A 20,168-nucleotide genomic window follows, 5' to 3' on the forward strand; every position below is an offset into this window, starting at 1 on the left:
ACAAAGAAGCTGAAGCCCAGAGAGATTGGGTGCATTTCTTTACTAAAGGCTAGCTAGTAATCGGTGAAGGTTTTTTGAATCCAACCCTTGCTTTCTGACCATGAATCTCCTGGTTTTCTCTGCGTTCTTACTTGATAGACATTGGATCAATCATCCACACCGTCTTTCCTTTCTACACTTCAGGTTAAGAAGCTTTCAGGAGTTGGAACAACTTTTACCAGATCACAACAGGTACAGGTTTTGCTTTTGACTTTCAAAGTGCTTTTAATAAACCCTCCTGTCTACTTAGTGGAGAAGAGAAGGAAAGGGAAAAACCATTTCTAAAAATCACCCTTGCACACTGCACGGGTTTGCATAAATCTCAGCCTTCTCGGGGCTGATTACACTCTGCAGTCTTCGTTCGGAAATGGATGAAAATGTGAGCCGGGACACAAACAGGAAGGCTCCGAGGCAGCATTGGTCTCGCAGGCACCACCTCTTTAAATAGCTCCCATGCGCTGGGAATTGTTCTCCACTCCGAGAAGAAGCTGCCTCACAGCCCTTTGTTTCTCGGGCCCGCAGAGCTGGAGGCAGCTGCGGGACAGGTCCTGGCTCCCACGTGGAGAGGGAAACAGAACTCTGCAGGTGGCGGGGTGCAGTGGGCCAGAGGATGGCCTCCCCATCCCTGGGCCATGAGGACACCAGGCCACAGAGATGTTTTGAGTGTCCATCTCCCTTGATAGCATTCGTGACCCTCTTAACCTGCTAAGAGGTAAGTTTCAGAGCACTTCCTCAATCAATATTTTGGGCTATAGGCTTCCTTCTGCTGACTGGTGTTTTTTTTTTTCCTTTCACTTAAAACAGGCAAGGAGAAAGCAGACAGTTGCTGTAACTTTTTTGTATGTTTTAAATCCATTTTTTGGTGAATGCATGGGTGGGGCTTATAGTTTTTTTTTCATTAGATTATTGGTGCATAATATTAAGTGACAGTAAACTGTTAACTTTTTAACCTTTCACGATTTTTGTTGTGGTGTGAATGTAAGTTTCTAAAGCCCAAATACAGAAGGGAAGTAAGTACGCCCTGTTACTAATTTGAGAAGACTAGTTAAAATGGGATCTTAATAGATGCTTAAATGAATGACTTGGAGGTGTTTTGCTTCCAGTTCCTGTTTTTTTCGCGGGCGCGTTTAAACTGATCTAATCTTTCCAGATGATTATCTAATCTTAGAAACATCTGCTGAGGGAGACTCCATTACCCAAGCAAGCTCTTCCACCCTCTAATGGAATTAAAATACTTCTTTGGTGGGGCCACCAGTCTTTCCTCTGATTTCAGTGCTGGGGCAAATGGCGCCAAGGGGAAATGGCTGAGTCTCTTGGCCTGGTCCATAGAGAAGACATGTGGGTGAGAAAGGGGTTCTCGTTTTTGTGCCTGCCCTGATCTGGCATGGGGTTTGTGTGACTGCCTCTGTCCATTTCCTCTGATCTTTTCCTGCCCTCCGTCTGCTCTTCTCTTAGGCACTTGCTTTGAGACATTGATGCCTGAATTAGAGGGTACACGCAACACCAAAAATTCATCTGATTAAACGCAAGCAGAGGGTCTACTTCAAGAAACACGAGTGCATGCTCTCCCCAGGAAGATTTCCATGGTCTGTTTACCTCGTTTCCTGTTTAACTCTTAGAGCACTGCTGTCCATACACCCACTTGTCAAGGCTACTTACCGCACTTCTGTTTTCTTTTTCTGCCTTTCCTTGTCCTCTGTGTTGTCTTTTGGGGGGAAGTGAAGAATCAGGAACAATGGTTTTGTTGTTTATTTGAAATTCATTTCCTTTGAATCGGATTAGAATCATTTACTCCAGTGTGTTCTGGGTTCTTTTTATTTAAGTAGCATCATCTTTATATTTTCAAGTCTGTTTTTTGTTGTTTTTAAATTGTTTTACTAGTGTATTTTGTCATCAAAGGTAAAGTCTACTTTGGCATCATTGAGACTTCTTTTTAGATTAGAATGTGGTAAGAAAGCCTGCTTAACTGAAATACTGGTTTTTTGTTTGTTTATTTCTTTTTAGTTTAATCATAGATTTCAGGGGGTAGTAAGCATAACCAAGGTTCACGACAGGAGATAAGTTTTCAGTGTGATATCTAGGATTGTGGAAATAGCTTGATGCAGTCATTTATTTGTGAAAATAAAGTTACATTTTTGTGCTTTGATGATTATTACTAAATAAGGAGCATGTAATTTTGAATCTTGGAAGTAATAAGGAACTTGCTTTATATTTATAAATAATTTTCAGTTTCACATTCTATGGTTTCTATGTGATAGCCCCTGTAGTTCTGTATCTAATCACAACCCTGCCCTCTCTGTACGTGTTCTATCTTTACAAATTTGGTAAGGCCCTGGTTAAACTCTAAGCCCAGGAATGAACTGAAGAGCAACTGTGCTAATCAGAGGCAAATTTAACAAGATACGACTTCTGTTTAGATTTGAAAATATATAAACAAAGGACTTAATTTTTAGGATCCTAAGGTTTAAAAAAAAATCAGATGGAAAACAGAACAACAACAACGCTTAGGTTACCAAGAAAGCGCAGTTTTTGCGGATAAGGAATTCTAAAGGCAGTGGGCATAATAATGCAAGGCTCTAACAGCTAAGGTCCCAGCAGAAATCATCTGAAAGGTAATAAAATAGCTTAGAGGATGAGCTAAAAGGAAATCAGTGCCCCTCTGCAATAAGCAGAATGAAAAAGTGAAGTACCAGATTTACTGGAAGGCCTCTTACTGACCCCAGCTGAGCTGAGTGCAGGAATGTGTTTCAAAGCCTGGTTAAACCCCCAGAGGTAGTGTTCTGAATCAGCCTTGCTGACGTAAGCACAGACCCTGCCTGGAAAGCTTCCAGAAGCAGGGAGAGAAGGCAGCTCAGTCGAGATGTGCACTATTGTTGCAGTAAAGACACGGGAAGCAGAGTACTGCCGTCTTGGGAGACAGAGCGCAAAAGCCTTTCAGCTCGCTCTGAAGGTGTCGTACAACCTGAGGTGAGACCAGTGACAGAGAAAATAGCACTAACCATGGCCCCCAAGTGCTTGTCTAAACAGAAGGACGGAGCATCGCGAGAACGGGACTCGTTTCTTAGTGCTAGAGAAGCCTGTGGATCATCGAAGGGGGAGAAACTATTGAGACCATGTGAGTGCTAATGAGGTGGACTTCCATGGCTAGGCAGTGAGTGATAAATTAATAATAAGCTTACAAAGGTCAGGTCCCAGACAGACTCAGGTCTTGTAGGTGAGCAGGGTAAACAGGTCTTGTTTCTGTGAGCTATGACGCTCCCTGTTACGCACTGTCCATTTGTTAGATATAGACAAGTAAATGAACACAAAGACTTCAACTGTTTTTCCTTCTCTTATGAAAATAGGCAGTAAAATTGGGGTCAGATATGTAAAAAACACCTCCTGCTTAAATGCAGTTCTCTGTTTTAGACTTTCCAGGAGTCCAGCAATCACTAGTTGGGACAAGAGAAGTCCATTATTTTGCTTTAAAGGACAGAAAGTTCAGTATCTGTTATTTGTGTACTGAAATGGTATTTAACTATCTGAAACTTCTGGAATAAGTAGGTGATAGTAGAGTTGTTTTCACCCTGCTTTTCTTCTTGTTCCATGAGTTGCAATGCTAATCCCAAATAGTGCTTCCGTAAACTTGGAAAGGAGTCTTGGAGTTATGGAGAGAGGAACCACATGCCAGTCCTGCCTGCTGAAGGTAGAGAGCCTGGTGTCAGGCAGCCACAGGAATGACAGGAATAGTCAGCCAGGGGCTTCATAGCAGTGTAACTGTAATTGTCATGAGGCCAGCAGAGTGTGTGCGTACTTCAGAGGATTCTTCTTGTGTAATAGCATGGTATGCATCCGTTGTTTCTCATTCTTTGACAACCTCAAATGATTCAGTAGGTATGAATATTTTGTGCTTCCGAGGTGGCGCTAGTGGTAAAGAACCCGCCTGCCAATCCAGGAGACCTAAGAGACTTGGGTTCGATCTCTGGGTTGGGAAGATTCCCTGGAGGAGGAATGGTAACCCACTCCAATATTCTTGCCTAGAGAATCCCATGGACAGAGGAGCCTGGCGGACTATGGTCCATAGGGTCACAAGGAGTCAGACACGACTGAAGTGATGTAGCCCGCACACATGCATGAATATTTAAGTGTATTTTAGTTCAAATATTCCAGGATTTATCACTTGATCCATCTCTGTTTGCTGCTGCTGTTGCTTGTGCTTTCCTCCTCTTTGTCCTTCTGACAAAACAAAAGGCCTGAAGCACAGCCTCCTTTTGAAATTAGGCAAGTCTTTGGAGACCCCTTACCAGTAAGAGGTTGTAGTCCCTTCGAAGTGCATTCTAATCTATGAAATAGAACCCAGACATCAATATTAGACAATCCCATCCTAAACTTTTTCAGGAAGTAGTATAATTTCCAGAGTATCAGAAGGGTCTGAATGGGAGCTTCAATTTCAGCATCAGTCCTTCTGATGAATATTCAGGGTTGATTTCTTTTAGGATTGACTGGTTTGATCTCCTGGAGTTTGATTGACTGGAGTCTCCAAGGGACTCTCCAGAGTCTTCTCCAGCACCATAATTCAAAACCACATGCGTCCTTGGAGCCTTCTCCATGTCTCCAGTGCTTCCACAGCATTTCCACATGTGGTGTGGCTTCTTGATGATCTCTGTTCATCCACCCTGCTCTGAATTTAGTCCTGGACATCAGCATCCTTCTCCCATGTGGTGCCCAGAGCAGAATTCCAGTTCTGCTGCATTCAGGACAACTGTCTCCCCTTTCTTTCTGTACATCCATGGGACTCAAGACTCAATTATGTAGTTTTCTTGGCGTCCATGTAATGGTCTTGGCTTGTACTGACCTTCCATTTGACCAACATCTCTCTGTCTTTTTCGCATGACATCTACTCATGCCAGAAAGCAGTCATCCTAAACATGTGCAGCTGAAGTTGCAGAACTTCGTTCTCATCCCTATTAAGTTTCATCCTGTTAGCTTCAGTCCCAATGGAGCTTCAGTCTTCCCAATGGAGAATGTCTTGACTTTGGGATTATTATCCCCAAATAACCTTTTATAGAAGTTAGGAAAATGCTCTTCTGAGGAAAAAAAAAAAGTTTAATCTTTTAAAAAATTCTAATAACTCTTCCCAAAGACTGTCTCTGCTCATGTCACCTTGTTGAGGGAAACTTTAGAGGCTTTCCATGGCCTAGTGGTTAAAGGCCCAGAGCGTCTTTCTGGGGTACCTGAAGGGTCTTCCCACTGTGCCTTCTGGGGCACCACTCACCACAGTGGAGTCCTTGTCCATCCGGTCCTGTTTCTGCACCTCCCTGGCTCTTTGGCTTGGTTCACCTGGAGCCCAGAATTCACACATGCCTCTATCTGCCTGTCTGAATCCTGCATATGTTCTCCTTGAGGTCTTCCCTGAACTTAAATAGGGAGTCATTTCTCCTTCCTTTGAGTTCCTGAAGAGTTGTCTAAAACTCGTAGCACTTACTGAATTCTACTTTATGAGAGCAGAGTGGTGTGGTAGTGGAGAGCAGAGGCCCTGAGTATGGACGGTCTGAGTGCTGTCCAGACTGAACCCCTCAGCAGTGATATAATCATGGGCACAGGGGCATTTCTCCCTAACCTCTGTCTGTCGCATCTGTAGAAGGCAGACAGTAGTACCTACCTTATAGGGTTTTCAGGAGAACTGAAACAGTTAGTACCTTTTAAAGCACTTTCGGTGGTGCCTGCTGCACAGTAACTGCTGATAACTGTTAGCTATCTCTGTCGTTGTTGTTTCTTCAGTCGCTAAGTCATGTCTGATTCTTTGTGGCCCCATGGACTGCAGCATGCCAGGTTCCTCTGTCCTCCACTATCTCCTGGAGTTTGCTCAAACTCATGTCCACTGAGTCCGTGATGCCATCCAACCATCTTACCCTCTGTCACCCTCTTCTCCTCCTACCTTCAGTCTTTCCCAGCATCAGGGTCTTTTCCAAGAAGTCGGCTCTTCCCATCAGGTAGCCAAAGTATTGGAGCTTCAGCATCAGTCCTTCCAATGAATATTCAGGGTTATTTTCTTTTAGGATTGACTGGTTGGATCTCCTTGCTGTCCAAGGGACTCTCAACAGTCTTCTCCAGCACCACAATTTGAAAGCATCAGTTCTTCGGTGCTCAGCCTTCTTTATGGTTCAGCTTTCACATCCATACATGACTACTGGAGAAACCATAGCTTTGATTATGCAGACCTTTGTCAGCAAAGGGATGCTTCTCCTTTGTGACTCAGATGGTAAAGAATCTGCCTGCAAGGAGGAAGACCTGGGTTCAGTCCCTGGGTGGAGAAGATCCCCTGGAGAAAGGAATGGCTACCTACTCCAGTATTCTTGCCTGGAGAATCCCATGGGCAGAGGAGCCTGGCAGGCCAGGCTGCAGTCCATGGGTCGCAGAGTCAGACAGGACTGAACGACTCACACTGTCACTTCCACTTCATCTAGGTTTGTCCCAGCTTTCCTTCCAAGGAGCAAGCGTCTTTTAACTTCATGACAGTGAATTTTACTGCAGAAGCTCAGAATAACTCGTGAACATGATTTAAAAAAATTTTTTGAAACCATGAATATCAGAGGAAATAGGTGTGAATCTGTGGAGACAGAATATTGGCGAGGAACAGCATTTTTCCCACAGAGCCATTGTGAGATGGTCTCCAACTTGAGCCAGCACACAGATTTTTCTCCTGCTTGCAGTCAGATATCAGCCACCATTTTTATAAGCACTTGCATGCTTACGGGTATCAGGGAGTGCAGGTAGTCTGGAGAAACACAGCCTCACTGTTACGAACTGCTTATCAACTTTGTAATTAAAATACTTAATTACTCAAAGCCTAATTTTAATCTGTGTGCCTGTAGGAACATGCCAGTTTGCATTTTGCTTTATATAGTGTGATAAAAAAGAAATTGCAAAACATTGTTTTCCTTTATTCCCTTGGGAAAAAAACATCATGGTTGAACAATATCAGAAACTCATGTATTTAACTTCTGGTGTCATGGGGAGCAGCGGTCTTTAGGTGGATAACTCACTCTGACCTTGGTATTTATTGAAGGACTCCCAAGAATCTTGTGTTGGGTTAGGTAGTGTGGCGATGTTAAGAATTAGAAGATGAACTCTCTATATTCAGATTTATTTGGAGATATAGCACATAGTAAGTAAAATAATAATGTACAGCATATTATATGAAAGTTCTGTACTCAATGAATTATTAAGTCAGGGGTATAGACAAGTGTACATTCTAAGAGCTTCAACTGGGTAGTTATTCATTGCTACAAATCTGTTTCAATTTTTTCCTCAAACTATCAAGACATTCTGTAGACTAAAGAATACAAGCCTTGAGGACATCATCAACCAACTAACACTAATATATTTATACAAAGTGTTTCTTCTTTGAAAATTTGCTAAACGTTAAATAATAGATATGGATATATCTGACGATGAGGAGGATTGTAATAGCTAACACATTTTCTTAATTCTGATGGTAACCTTGAAATATTGTTCCATTTTTTTGAGAGGAGGAAAAATTGGGTCTCAGGATAGATGCATAGTATATTACATGAGTAAGAGGTAAATCTGTGATTCAGTATATGTCAGTCCAAATGAAAAGCCCTCTTTCTTAACCACTGTATTCTCCTGTCTCTATTGGTGCCTATTCAAGGGAACCTAAGAGCAGATGGTTATGGCCAAACCTTAGTGCATGTGACTGGAGTAGGGCACAGAGGTAAGTCTGAAACTTGAGCTAAGGCAGGTGGTAAAGAAACTTTTATGAAAAACTAATGAGTTGTGAAGAAAGCTGAGTGCCGAAGAATTGATGCTTTTGAACTGTGGTGTTGGAGAAGACTCTTGAGAGTCCCTTGGACTGCAAGGAGATCCAACCAGTCCATTCTAAAGGAGATCAGTCCTGGGATTTCTTTGGAAGGAATGATGCTAAAGCTGAAATTCCAATATCTTGGCCACCTCATGCAAAGGATTGACTCATTGGAAAAGACTCTGAGGCTGGGAGGGATTGGGGGCAGGAGGAGAAGGGGATGACAGAGGATAAGATGGCTGGATGGCATCACTGACTCGATGGACGTGAGTCTGAGTGAACTCCGGGAGTTGGTGATGGACAGGGAGGCCTGGCGTGCTGTGATTCATGGGGTCGCAAAGAGTCAGACACGACTGAGTGACTGAACTGAACTGAACTTTTGTTTTAGCAACTTAACTGTTGCAAGTGTATGAAAAGGATACTAAACTAAGAGGAAAACATGAGAATTCCCTGGTGGTCCAGTGGTTAGGACCCTGAGCTCTCACTGCAGGGGCGCCTGGATTCAATCCCTGGTTGGGGGATTAAGATCCTATAAGCTGTGTGATGTGGCCAGAAGAATAGGGGGAGAAAAGATCTTGGGCATTAAGATAGGTGGTGCAGTAGCCAAGAGGTAGTCTAAACGTGTGCACTGGACATGCATCAGCATTGAAGAAGATGGATTGAGAGATGTGTCTGAAGTGGACTCGCCCTGACTTATGGACCCGTCCAGAATGGAGGGCAAAGAAGGGGAATATAGTAAAAATGGTAGGGTATGTAGTGATATCATTCCTGAAGTTGGGGAAAAATGAGTGACTACAGTTGGGAGGGGCTGAGTTCTGGACATGAGTTTCAGGTGAAGGAGAACATGTGTGTGCTTAGTTGCTCAGTCGTGTCCAACTCTTTGCAACGCTATGGACTGTAGCCCACCGGTCTCCTCTGTCCATGGGGATTCTCCTGGCCAGAATATTGGAGTGGGTTGCCATGCCCTCCTCCAGGGGATCTTCCCAACCCAGGAATCAAACCAGAGTCTCCTGCTTTGCAGGCGGATTCTTTAACCATCTTGAGCCACCAGGGAAGCATACCAAAGGAGAACAAACCGAAGAAAAACTTGGCATCCTGAAAGGCCAGGGCTCAAGAGCAACCAGGCCCGAGATTAGTGGTCCCAGCCTGTGAGTGTTGCCATGACAGTGGATAAGGTTACAGGGAGGAGCTGGGGATGCTATGAATAGAGAGATGCTGAAAGAGGATAAAGGATACAACCCAGGGAAGAACCACTGTTGAAGGTAAGACTCTCCTCAGCAGTGTGCCGATCTAATGGCTACACCAAGGACTCAGATTAGATGTAGGTATTTCCCAAACCTCAGTCACCGTGATTACAAATATTGTAAGCATCCTTCAGGGGGGCTTCCTTAGACAGTGCTATGCCTTTGACCATTGATCTATACTGGTTCCACTCTCAGGGAATTGACTCTGAACTTGGGAAACAGTTTGCTCTCTGTAAATTGACTAAGGGTTGGGATCATCTGGAAATATGTGTAACTCACTCACAAATTGGTTGTTAGATGTCCCAGCTTTTCTGTAGGACATTCAAAGATAAAGTTTGCATGATCTAGTTTTAAAATAAGTTAGTGTGGTAATGGAATCCACATGAAATGATGGACGATTCCTTAATGAGTTCCACGTTCCTTCTCAAATGTCCCGGAAACTTTACTGACAGCTTCTAGGTCCTAAAAATGTAAGAATGCTTGATTGCAGTGTGGCATGCCCTTCTAGTAATGAGCGGTAACTGACCTAAACTTTGGTCATACCGTCGCTTCATAGACCACTGCTTAGCAATGACCACTGCATGAGAGGCATCAGTGCTGCCGGTAGCCTGTGGGGAAATGCCCATGGGACAGGGCAAAGCCTTCTGGCTGCGAGGTCCTACTGCCCAGGTTCGAAATCCCAGACCTTCCTTTTACCAGCTCGGAATCCTCAGGCCAGCAATAAACTCTCCTTAAACCTTTGTAAAGGAATTGCGACAGTTCCTGTAATATTTTTCATGGGCTTATTGAGGATGTTCAACAGGTATTTTATCGACTTTGGGCAAGAGAGTATTGTGTATAATTACTGGGTGTAAGTGCACGCTGACTACAGTTAGTTTCTCTCTTTTATTCTGTTTAGTGTGTTTGTGAATCTTGTACTATCTGGGACTGCTCTAAGTTTCCTGAGTGTAGTACTGCTCCTACCTGGATGTCCTGTAAGTAATAGATTCTCTGGTGTTAGAGGACATTAGACTGTCACAGCAGTTCATTCTGACAGGTTTGGAAGACTATACTTTTTCAGGGCATCCCTCCCTTCCTCTTACAGAATTACCACTTCACATCTGTAAGCAGAGTGCTGGCCTAACTCTGCAGCTTAAGCAGGGGTCAGAAGCTATGAGGTGCTGGGCTGAAATTCTGTTCTGGTCCTTTCTTTTCCAGTCCAGGTCCAAAGCATGCTTGCCCAAATATTCCAGTAGAAGTGTTTCCTTAATGTCCATGACTTAGAATCATGCAGACATAAAGGGTCCATCCTGTTAGTTCAGTTCACTTCAGTTCAGTTCAGTCGCTCAGTCATGTCCAATGCTTTGCCACCCCATGGACTGCAGCACTCCAGGCTTCCCTGTCTATCACCAGCTCCTGGAGCCTACTCAAACTCAAGTCCATTGAGTCAGTGATGTCCTCTAACCATCTCATCCTCTTGTCGTCCCCTTTTCCTCCTGCCCTCAATCTTTCCCAGCATCAGGGTCTTTTCCAATGAGTCAGTTCTTCACATCAGTGGCCAAAGTATTGGAGTTTCAGCTTCAGCATCAGTCCTTCCAATGAATAATCAGTACTGACTTCCTTTAGGATTGACCGGTTTGATCTCCTTGCAGTTCAAGGGACTCTCAAGAGTCTTCTTCAACACCACAGTTCAAAAGCATCAATTCTTCAGCACTCAGCTTTCTTTATAGACCACCTCTCACATCCATACATGGCTACTGGAAAAACCATAGCTTTGACAGGATGGAACTTTGTTAGTAAAGTAGTATCTCTGCTTTTTATTAAATGCTGTCTAGGTTTTTCATAGCTTTTCTTCCAAGGCGCAAGCGTCTTTTAATTTCACAGCTGCAGTCATCATCTGCAGTGATTTTGGAGCCCCAAAAAATAAAGTCTGTCACTGTTTCCCCATCTATTTGCCATGAAGTGATGGGACCAGATGCCATGATCTTAGTTTTTTGAATGTTGAGCTTTAAGCCAACTTTTTCACTCTCCTCTTTCACTTTCATCAAGAGGCTCTTTAGTTCTTCTTTACTTTCTGCCATAAGGGTGGTGTCATCTGCGTATCTAAGATTATTGGTATTTCTCCTGGCAGCCTTGATTCCAGCTTGTGCTTCATCCAGCCCTACATTTCACATGATGTACTCTGCATATAAGTTAAATAAGCACGGTGACAATATACAGCTTTGTCCTACTTCTTTCCCAATTTGAAACCAGTCTGTTGTCCCATGTCCAGTTCTAACTGTTGCTCCCTGACCTGCATACAGATTTCTCAGGAGGCAGGTCAGGTGGTCTGGTAGTCCCATCTCTTGAAGAATTTCCCACCGTTTGTTGGGATCCACACAGTCAGAGGCTTTGGCAAAGTCAATAAAGCAGAAATAGATGTTTTTCTGCTTGCTTTTTCGATGACCCAACAGATGTTGGTAATTTGATTTCTAGTTCCTCTGCCTTTTCTAAATCCAGCTTGAACATCTGGAAGTTCACGGATCATGTACTGTAGAAGCCTGGCTTGGAGAATTTTGAACATTACTTGCATGTGAGATGAGTGTAATTGTGCGGTAGTTTGAGCATTCTTTGCTCTGCATTGCCTTTCTTTGAGATTGGAATGATAACTGACCTTTTCCAGTCCTGTGGCCACTGCTGAGTTTTCCACATTTGCTGGCATATGGAGTGTAGCACTTTAATAGCATCATCTTTTAGGATTTGAAATAGCTCCACTGGAATTCCATCACCTCCACTAGCTTTGTTCGTAGTGTTGCTTCCTAAGGCCCACTTGACTTTGCATTCCAGCATGTCTGGCTCTAGGTGAGTGATCACACCATCGTGGTTATCTGGGTCATAAAGATCCTTTTTGTTCAGTTCTTCTGTGTATTCTTGCCATCTCTTCTCAATATATTCTGCTTCTGTTAGGTCCATACCATTTCTGTCCTTTACTGTGCCCATCTTTACATGAAATGTTCCCTTGGTACCTCTTAATTTCTTGAAGAGATCTCTAGTCTTTCCCTTTCTATTATGTTCCTTTATGTCTTTGCACTGATCACTGAGGAAGGCTTTCCTATCTCTCCTTGCTATTCGTTGGAATTCTGCATTCAGATGGGTTTATCTTTCCTTTTCTCCTTTGCTTTCGCTTCTTTATTTTTCTCAGCTATTTGTAAGGCCTCCTCAGACAACCATTTTGCCTTTTTGCATTTCTTTTCCTTGTGGGGGACATCCATTTTGCCTCTTGAATTTCTTTATCCTGTTAGAAGGCCGTTAAAAAATCAAGTGTAGTTTGGATGCAGGTATTATTGAAGGGTGCACTGTGTGTTCATATAAGTGAGTGCATGAACATCGCTCAGTCGTATCTGACTCTCTGACCCCATGGACTATACAGTCCATGGAATTCTCCAGGCCAGAATCTGGAGTGGGCAACCTTTCCCTTCTCCAGGGGACCTTCCCAACCCAGGGATGAAACCCAGGTCTTCCGCCTTGCAGGCAGATTCTTTACCAGCTGAGCCAATCATATATCACGTTATCTGGGAAATTCCCCCAAATTGCAGTATTCAGATAGACATGAAGCTCTACAAAGCAAGCAGAGGTGTCCTCCTAGGGCTGCTGATCAGCACTGTGGAATTTCCATGATAGGAAATGAATAATAGTGCTGGCAAACTGGGCATTTTTAGGAATGGAAACCATTTATCACATTTTCTTGGATAGAGCAAATTGCGAGGATCTGTACCATTGCACAAGTTGGTTTTTGCCAACCGAGTATCAATACTGTGTTTATGTTAAGAGCTCTCCATGCTGTTCTTATTAGAATTCCACAAAGCTTCAGCATGTGGCTCCCAGGGGTACAGTTATGCCAGGATCCCCAGACAGCTGCTTTATGAGCGAGGTCTGCTATGGTGCTAGAGCAAAGGTCACGTTCAGTCACAGAAATGTTTTCTTGCTCTCGTGAAGCATTTTGACCATTATCCTCCTTATCAGGATGAGATGTTTGGGCTGCATCACTGACTCAATGGACAAGAGTTTGAACAAACTCTGGGAGATAGTGAAGGACAGGGAAGCCTGGCATGCTGTAGTCCACCGGGTCACAGAGTCAGACGCAGGATGCAATTTAGCAACTGAACAAGTCCTTATCAGGAAAGATGTTTAGTTAGTGATGAAAATCCATTAGTAGTGCCTCTGACAATTATTTATTGCTTCATAATTACTCTGGCCGGTGTGTTTTTCTAACAGCTCTCTGGCAGAAGTGCAACCATCCCTCTACAAGAGAAAAGCCAGGGTGTCACTCTCAGGGAACTCAAAAGTGAGTGAAGTCGCTCAGTCGTGTCCGACTCTTTGCGACCCCCCATGGACTGTAGTCTGCCAGGCTCCTCCATCCATGGGATTTTCCAGGCAAGAGTACTGGAGTGGGTTGCCATTTCCTTGTCCAGCTTATGTAGAAGAGATCCTTAAGAACTGGGACAGTTCAGGAAGCTGCAGCGGGAACATGAAGCTGCACTGAAAGACATTACAAAGAAAAGGCGAGCAAAAGGGCCTGGTCTGGCCGGGAAGCCAGGAGCTTCCGGCCATGCAGCCTGTGTCATGGGACATGACCGTGTGTGTCACCTCTCAGGCAGGACCTGGCAGCTGGAAAGGCAGGTGGTTCCAGGCAGTGTTGCTGCTCACAACACGTGGGCTGGACCTCCGAGACCCTCCCAGCTCTGAGTCAGAGCTCAGGTGGGACTGAGATGAAGACCAAAGGGCCAGCCAGGATCTGCTTGTCCGTTGCTGGCACAGGTCAGACCACGGGGCTGCTCTTTCTGGATAGGATTTGACCTTCACTGAATATTCACATAGAACATCTAAGCAGTGGAGGCTAAGAAAAATCAACCACTTGTAATGCATATGAACTTCACAGTCACAGGACATAGCGTTCATTATTTCTGGCAACACAGTTTGTATTCTAACTCCAAGCCCCCGTTTCTGACAGAGAGCAGAAGAAATGAATCGAGTCACGGCCACAGCCCATCCGCCCCATCTGATTTCAGGCCAAATTGCTTCTGGTTAAAAGTCAGGAATATTTGGGATCCTTCCCCTCCATGACCCTCCTTCCCCTCCCTGTAGCACCGCCTCTGTAGGGGTGTCAGGGACCTTGGTTCAGGACCCCGCTTCCCCTCCCCTGACTTCTTGGGGCCCGGAGCTGAGCCCTGACCCCAGTGGACTCGGAGGCAGTGCTCCTGGGATACAGGTGTGAATCTGTGGCAGCTCCCAACCTGGCTTCCTGGTCTAAACTACCTGCTGGGCATCGCCTGCCACCAGGACCTGTACCTCAAGCCAGGAGTGTCTTGTTAGACATAGAATCAGTCAGTCTCCTCTTTCCGTCTCTCAGCTAAAATTGACACCTTTCAGCAAGGCAGGGAACTCCTGAGTCCATCCACCTTAGCCCCCCAGGCTCCGCTATCCAGATTCTTCTTGCCCTCTCTCAGTCTCTGCATGCCTTCTTTAATGATTAAAGACAGGAAGTAAGGAACAACATCTTCCTAGAGCCTCCCAGATTTGGGGGGAAGCCTGTGGTCCCAACTCTCATCTGATATGCATGGGCTTTATTCTGGGGATGGGACGCGGTGTGCAGCCTCTAACTGCGCTTTTTTCCTCTCAAGTCTTCCCTTTCCCCCAGTTTGGAGTGGGGTGGTAAAACAAGCAAACAAAACTCGTTCTGCCAGTTCATATTTCTTTTCAAAACTATTTCTGTCTCTCATTTGAACTAAAGCCAAGAATTTGGAATCTTTATTTACTGGTTTTCTATTTTTTTTTTCCTTCTGACAATTCCCCCTGGGGCAAGTGGTGAACTAGCCACCCCGTATCTCTTGTAATATGGATTTAGGAAAGGAGGTGGAAATGGCGAAGAGGGGATGCATTCATCAACAGTATATCATAACATCCTGGCAAAGGGCAACCAGATCTGACTCATCAATCGAGGTCCAAACTGGGTTTTCACTTCCTTGGGAGCCCAGCCATCTCTGATTGCCCTCCACACTCCAGAAGGACTGCTCTGCTTAGCACTGACCAGGACTGTGTCACATCCCCCAGGGTTGTGAGGTGACACTGTCTTTTAGTGTGAAAGATGCTGATTTTTAGCATGTTGAAAATCCAATTAATGAGGATGTAGTTTTCCCCATTTTCTAGTGTTTTCCTGAGAGCCTTGATTAGAGCTCTCATGAGGAACCAAGTGTGTATTCTTTGTGTGTAAGTATAGATGTATACACACACACATATATAATTTTTATCATATGTCTCTAACAAACTTCTGGTTGGATTTTTTTAGGAGCTAGCATTTACTATGCTTATTGTTTCTGATTTTCCTCAGGTTTGCTTTCTTCCCCAGATCTTGAAATTCCATGATATTGGAAATTCCGTGATATTGCATCTAACTTTTAAAAAGGAGTTAGAGGGTTTTAGACAAAGTGTCTCTTAAGACTAGAGTGAAGGCAGGTCCGCTTGCCTGCCCCCAGCCCCAACCTGCTGGTCCTGTTTCTCTGAAAGATCCTGTGGCCCCTCTGTTCTTAACTCCCTGGGCTGGTCTTCCAGAACTTCATTTCTGCCCTTGCCTCAGGCAGTCAGCTTCTTTTTCTTTTATCTTTAAAGCTGCCCCTGTTTCTCAAGCCCCTCGAGAATCTTCTCCTTTTAAAGATTGCCTACAGAATCAGCACGGACTCTCACAGTCTTTCTCATGTAGCCCACTTAGACAAGTCCGGACTCCTGTTTTAAGAGTGTTTACTTTGAACCACAGGAAATAGTGACTTGCTAAATTGGTTGAAGTTCCTGTGTTCGCTGGCTCCCTGTGCTGGTCACTCTGTCCTCTGTTCTTCATTCTGGGTGGCTCTAGAGGCTCATCCCTTGGCCCCCTGGTCCTCCAGTTGCATGCAACCAGTAGGAGACAAGGGAGGAGATCAGACGATGGGAAGGGAGTGAGGCTGGGACCTCCATTCTTTGTCCTTGTCCCTGGGAGATGCCTTTGCTCCTCCTTTCAAGATACTCAGGAACATGGCGGTTTTCATGACCCTGGGCTATCGTTCTATTCCAGCCTCGAAGTTCTTCGGTCCTAGTAAACTGCCTTTCCTCCCTTTGCCCCTTTTGGTCTGGGGCTCGTGTCGGCTCATCCTCTTGGTTCCAAGTCCTAAGGTCCTTAATCTTCTCTTGTTGGCGTCCCTGAATGCTACTCACATTAGGGCTGCTCAGTTAACCTGTTTGAGTTTGCTTTTTCTACTTCTTTCCACAACCCCAGTTGAATTCATGAGTTACAGACATTCAGAGCACAGGTCCTGAGGCAGCCTTGCTGCTTGAGGTGTGTCTGAACTGTGGACCAGAGCATCTGTAACCTCCTGGGAGCTTGTTAGAAGACCAGGTTCTAGGAGTCTGACTCAGACTTCCTGAATCAGAAGCTTCATTCCAGCAAGATTCCCAGGTGATTTATGTGTACCTTAGAAACTGGGAAGCCTTGCTCTAAAGGTAAGTTCCTTCTCAGGAAGTATGTGGCCAGGACTCCCGTTGGGTTGAGGCTTGTTACTCTGAATGTAGTCTCTTCCATTTCATTATAGGGACAATCTACAACTCTCCTGGCCCTTCTTGTCCTGCTTCCAACCTCCTCATCCTGAGCAAAGCTCACATCCCTCTTAGCCTCTTTGTACTTGTTTATGGGTATTGTACACATAGGGCTTCCCTAACGCTCAGTTGGTAAAGAATTTGCTTGCAATGCGGGAGAGGCAGGTTCAATCCCTGTGTCAGGAAGATCCCCTGGAGAAGGAAACGGCTACCCACCCAGCATTCTTTGGTCCACTCTCAGCCCATGGAATGTCAGTGGGGAATTCCATGGACAGAGGAGCCTGGTGGACTGCAGCCCATGGGGTCACAACCTAGCGACTAAACCACCACCCCCATTGGACACATTGTCAACCTTAGGTACTGTCTAGGTGTTGAGAATACAAAGAATAAGATGACATCTCCTTGCTCTGAACTGGATTTAGTGACGGAATGAAGACTTGTCCACAGTCAGTGTGAAGACAGTAAAAGGTACATGCTTGTAACAGAGACAGGAACAAAATGTGGTGGTAAAAAGGCCAAAGTATCAAAACTGCTGAATGTGAGGAAGTCTGTCTATAAAATTCTATGAGAAGCCTCGTGTTTTCCAATGTTAGTCACATTTGAAAGTCTTGAGGACAGATACCCGGTTGTAATCCCCTGTCCTCGGACTTCCTTCTAATGTCACTTTTGACAAATAGCAGCGTCTCTCCCAGGACCAGCCAGCAGTCTGCCGAGTCAGTCTTGTTTGTACTGAGGTGGCTGCTGAGCAGCAAATGCCCGTGGCCAGCCAGATCCCTAAGGACATGAAGGAGACGATTTTTTTCTGAAAGGAAATTCACGAAGGAAAAACCAACTGATTACCTCGTAAGCTGTCTTTGGAATTAATTTCGGTGCTTGTTAAAGAATCTAAATCTCCCTTTCATAAGGTTCTCACTGGAGTTCCTAATGAGGTCCTCATCCTTTGTCACCTGTAAGCAGCTCTCCCACTCAAGACTGCATAATTCATGTAAATAACACAGATGCCAAATTTTCCAAGCAGAATGGGGAGGGGGCGATTTTTATACCATTATGATTTTTCAAAATAAGAAATACCGGCTTTGGACAATGAATATTGATTTAACCATTCATTCATTTATCCTTTCTTTTAAGAGGACCAGGTGTGTCACTCAACACATACTCATTACTTGTTAACAAGTTCATCTTTCTCATTTTTCTAGATTCCAGATATATAAGTAATATTAAATGGTATTTGTTTTCTGTTTCTGGCTTACTTCACTCTGTATGACCGTCTCTATTTCCATCTGGGTATCTGCAGATGGCATAATTTTGTTCCCTTTCATGGTTCAGTAATATTCCATTGTATATAAGTACCACATCTCTTTTATCATTCGTCTTTCGATGGACATTTAGGGTGCTTCCATGTCCTGGCTTTGTAAGTAGTGCTGTAGTGAACATTGGGATACATGTATGTTTTTGTATTACGGTTTTCTCCTGGTACATGCCCAGGAATGCAATTGCTGGGTTACATGGTACAAATTTCAGCAGGATCTTTTTTGACCCATTTCTTAGAGTAATGAAAATGAAAACAAACATAAACAGATGGGACCTGAACTTAAAAGCTTTTGCATAGCAAAGGAAACCATAAACAAGAAGAAAAGACGGTCCTCAAAATGGGAGAAAATATTTGCAAACGAAGCACCTGACAAAGAATTAATCTCCAAAATATACAAACAGCTCGTGAAGCTCAATATCAAAAAAAAAAAAAAAAAATCCAATCAAAAACTGGACAGAAGACCTAAATAGACATTTCTTCAAAGAAGTCACACAGATGGCCAACAAACACAGGAAAAGGTGCTCAACATCACTGATTGTTAGAGAAATGCAAATCAAAACCACAGTGAAGTATATTACCTTACGCCAGAGTGACCATCATCCAAAAATCTACAAACAGTAAATGCTAGAGAGGGTGTGGAGAAAAGGAAACCCTCCTACTCTGTTGGTGGGAATGTAAACTGATGCAGCCACTGTGGAGAACAGTATGGAGGTTCCTTAAAAAAACTGAAAACAAAATTACCATTTGCAGGCTTCCCAGGTGGCCCTCGTCGTAAAGAACCTGCCTGCCAAAGCAGGAGATGTAAGAGACCCGGGTTTGATTCTGGGTCCGGGAGATCCCCTGGAGAAGGAAATGGCAACCCACTTGATTTCTTGCCTGGAGAATCTCATGGATAGAGGAGCTGGCAGGCTACAGTCCATAGTGTCGCTCGGAGGTGGACATAACTGAAGCAACTTAGCATGCACGCATGTCACTTTTTAGGAATGAGTTAACAGTGAAAATAATTATGAAGGTATTCACTTCCTTCTGTGAGTCTGATCTGCAGCTGAGGAAAGATGTTTTCACATATGCAAGTGATTCTCAACAGTGGGAACTTTTAAAAAATAATGATACTGACATCTGGGCCGCACCCCTTTGATGATTCAGTTGATCTGGAATGTGGTCTGGGCTTTAAGATTGTAAAAGCTGAATTTGCAAAGTGATACCCTAGTGCTTCCTGTAAGTGCTTTACTTTACTACTCAGAGACACAGATTTAACCAAAGTGTTAAGCACAACTCTCAAAGACTCATCTATTGTAAATACATAGGCACAAAGTATTATTTTAATGTAAAAGCTTAGTTCATCTTTTCTAATACTCTGTACCAGTTATATCAATCATTGATTGATCCAGCTGCCATTTCCTCCTAACTAACTTGACTTAGTTTTCTTCTTTTGACACCTTCTGGTTCTTTCTACCTTTTGTCTTGTCAGAAACTTGGCTTCAGCTCCTGCAAGCCAGCTGGGTATGTGAGGTGCTTGAAGATTTTCTTCCTGCAGCTTTTGGCAACTTACATTAATTTGGTCACTTGTCTAGTACTTCTTGCACGCAAACTCAGCATCAGGGCTTAGAACACAAAGATGACTAAAACACAGTGTTTTCCCAGGAGAGGAACTCTTGCAGTCATTTCTCTCTTATACCAAGAGATAAGTGCTAACACAGAGCATCCACAACGATATTTGGGAAGAGAGTTTGAGTGGCTGCTAACTCTGGGCAAAAGCTCCAGGCTGTAATGGCATTTCAATAGAGTCTTAAAGGATAAACGTGCTATTTGACCTGGCAGCGAAAGAGAAAAAGGACATTCTTGTCAGAGAAAAACAGCCTTGCAGAAAATGCCACAGTCCACGGCGTGTTCAAGCAGAAGTGGCAGGTTTCTGTTTGTTGGTGCGGAAGTGCAGGGGACAAGGCTGAGAAAACAGACTTGGGAGAGCAGTTCTCTGATCTTTTCATGACATGCCTATGCATTTGCTCCTCGACCTTTGCCCTGCTAGGGAGCTAGTGGGAAGGGACAAATCTATGCTTTGAAAAGCTTCATCTCAATGCAGCATGGAAGATGGACAGAGGGGCAAATACCCAGGAAGGAAGGCTGTCACAAATAACGGGACGATGGTCCAGACACTGTTGACAAGGCTTGAAAAGGATTTAAAGTA

The 20,168-nt window shown here is 44.1% G+C and overlaps 1 protein-coding gene across 2 annotated transcripts in view; it reads left to right on the plus strand.

The window, feature by feature from the left end:
• The window catches only part of ARHGAP28 (Rho GTPase activating protein 28), a 139,140-nt gene that overhangs the window by 35,965 nt on the left and 83,007 nt on the right, over nt 1-20,168 (plus strand). Inside the window, exon 1 of one of the 2 annotated variants that reach the window (XM_070362022.1) lies at nt 560-751. The exons of the other annotated variant lie outside the window; for it this stretch is intronic. The gene's annotated coding sequence lies outside the window, so the exon portion shown is untranslated. Of the gene's footprint in view, nt 1-559; nt 752-20,168 lie in introns of those variants that run through there. 2 annotated transcript variants of the gene reach the window in all.

The sequence above is a fragment of the Bos mutus genome, chromosome 24 (assembly GCF_027580195.1).
Source record: "Bos mutus isolate GX-2022 chromosome 24, NWIPB_WYAK_1.1, whole genome shotgun sequence".
Classification (NCBI taxonomy): domain Eukaryota; kingdom Metazoa; phylum Chordata; class Mammalia; order Artiodactyla; family Bovidae; genus Bos; species Bos mutus.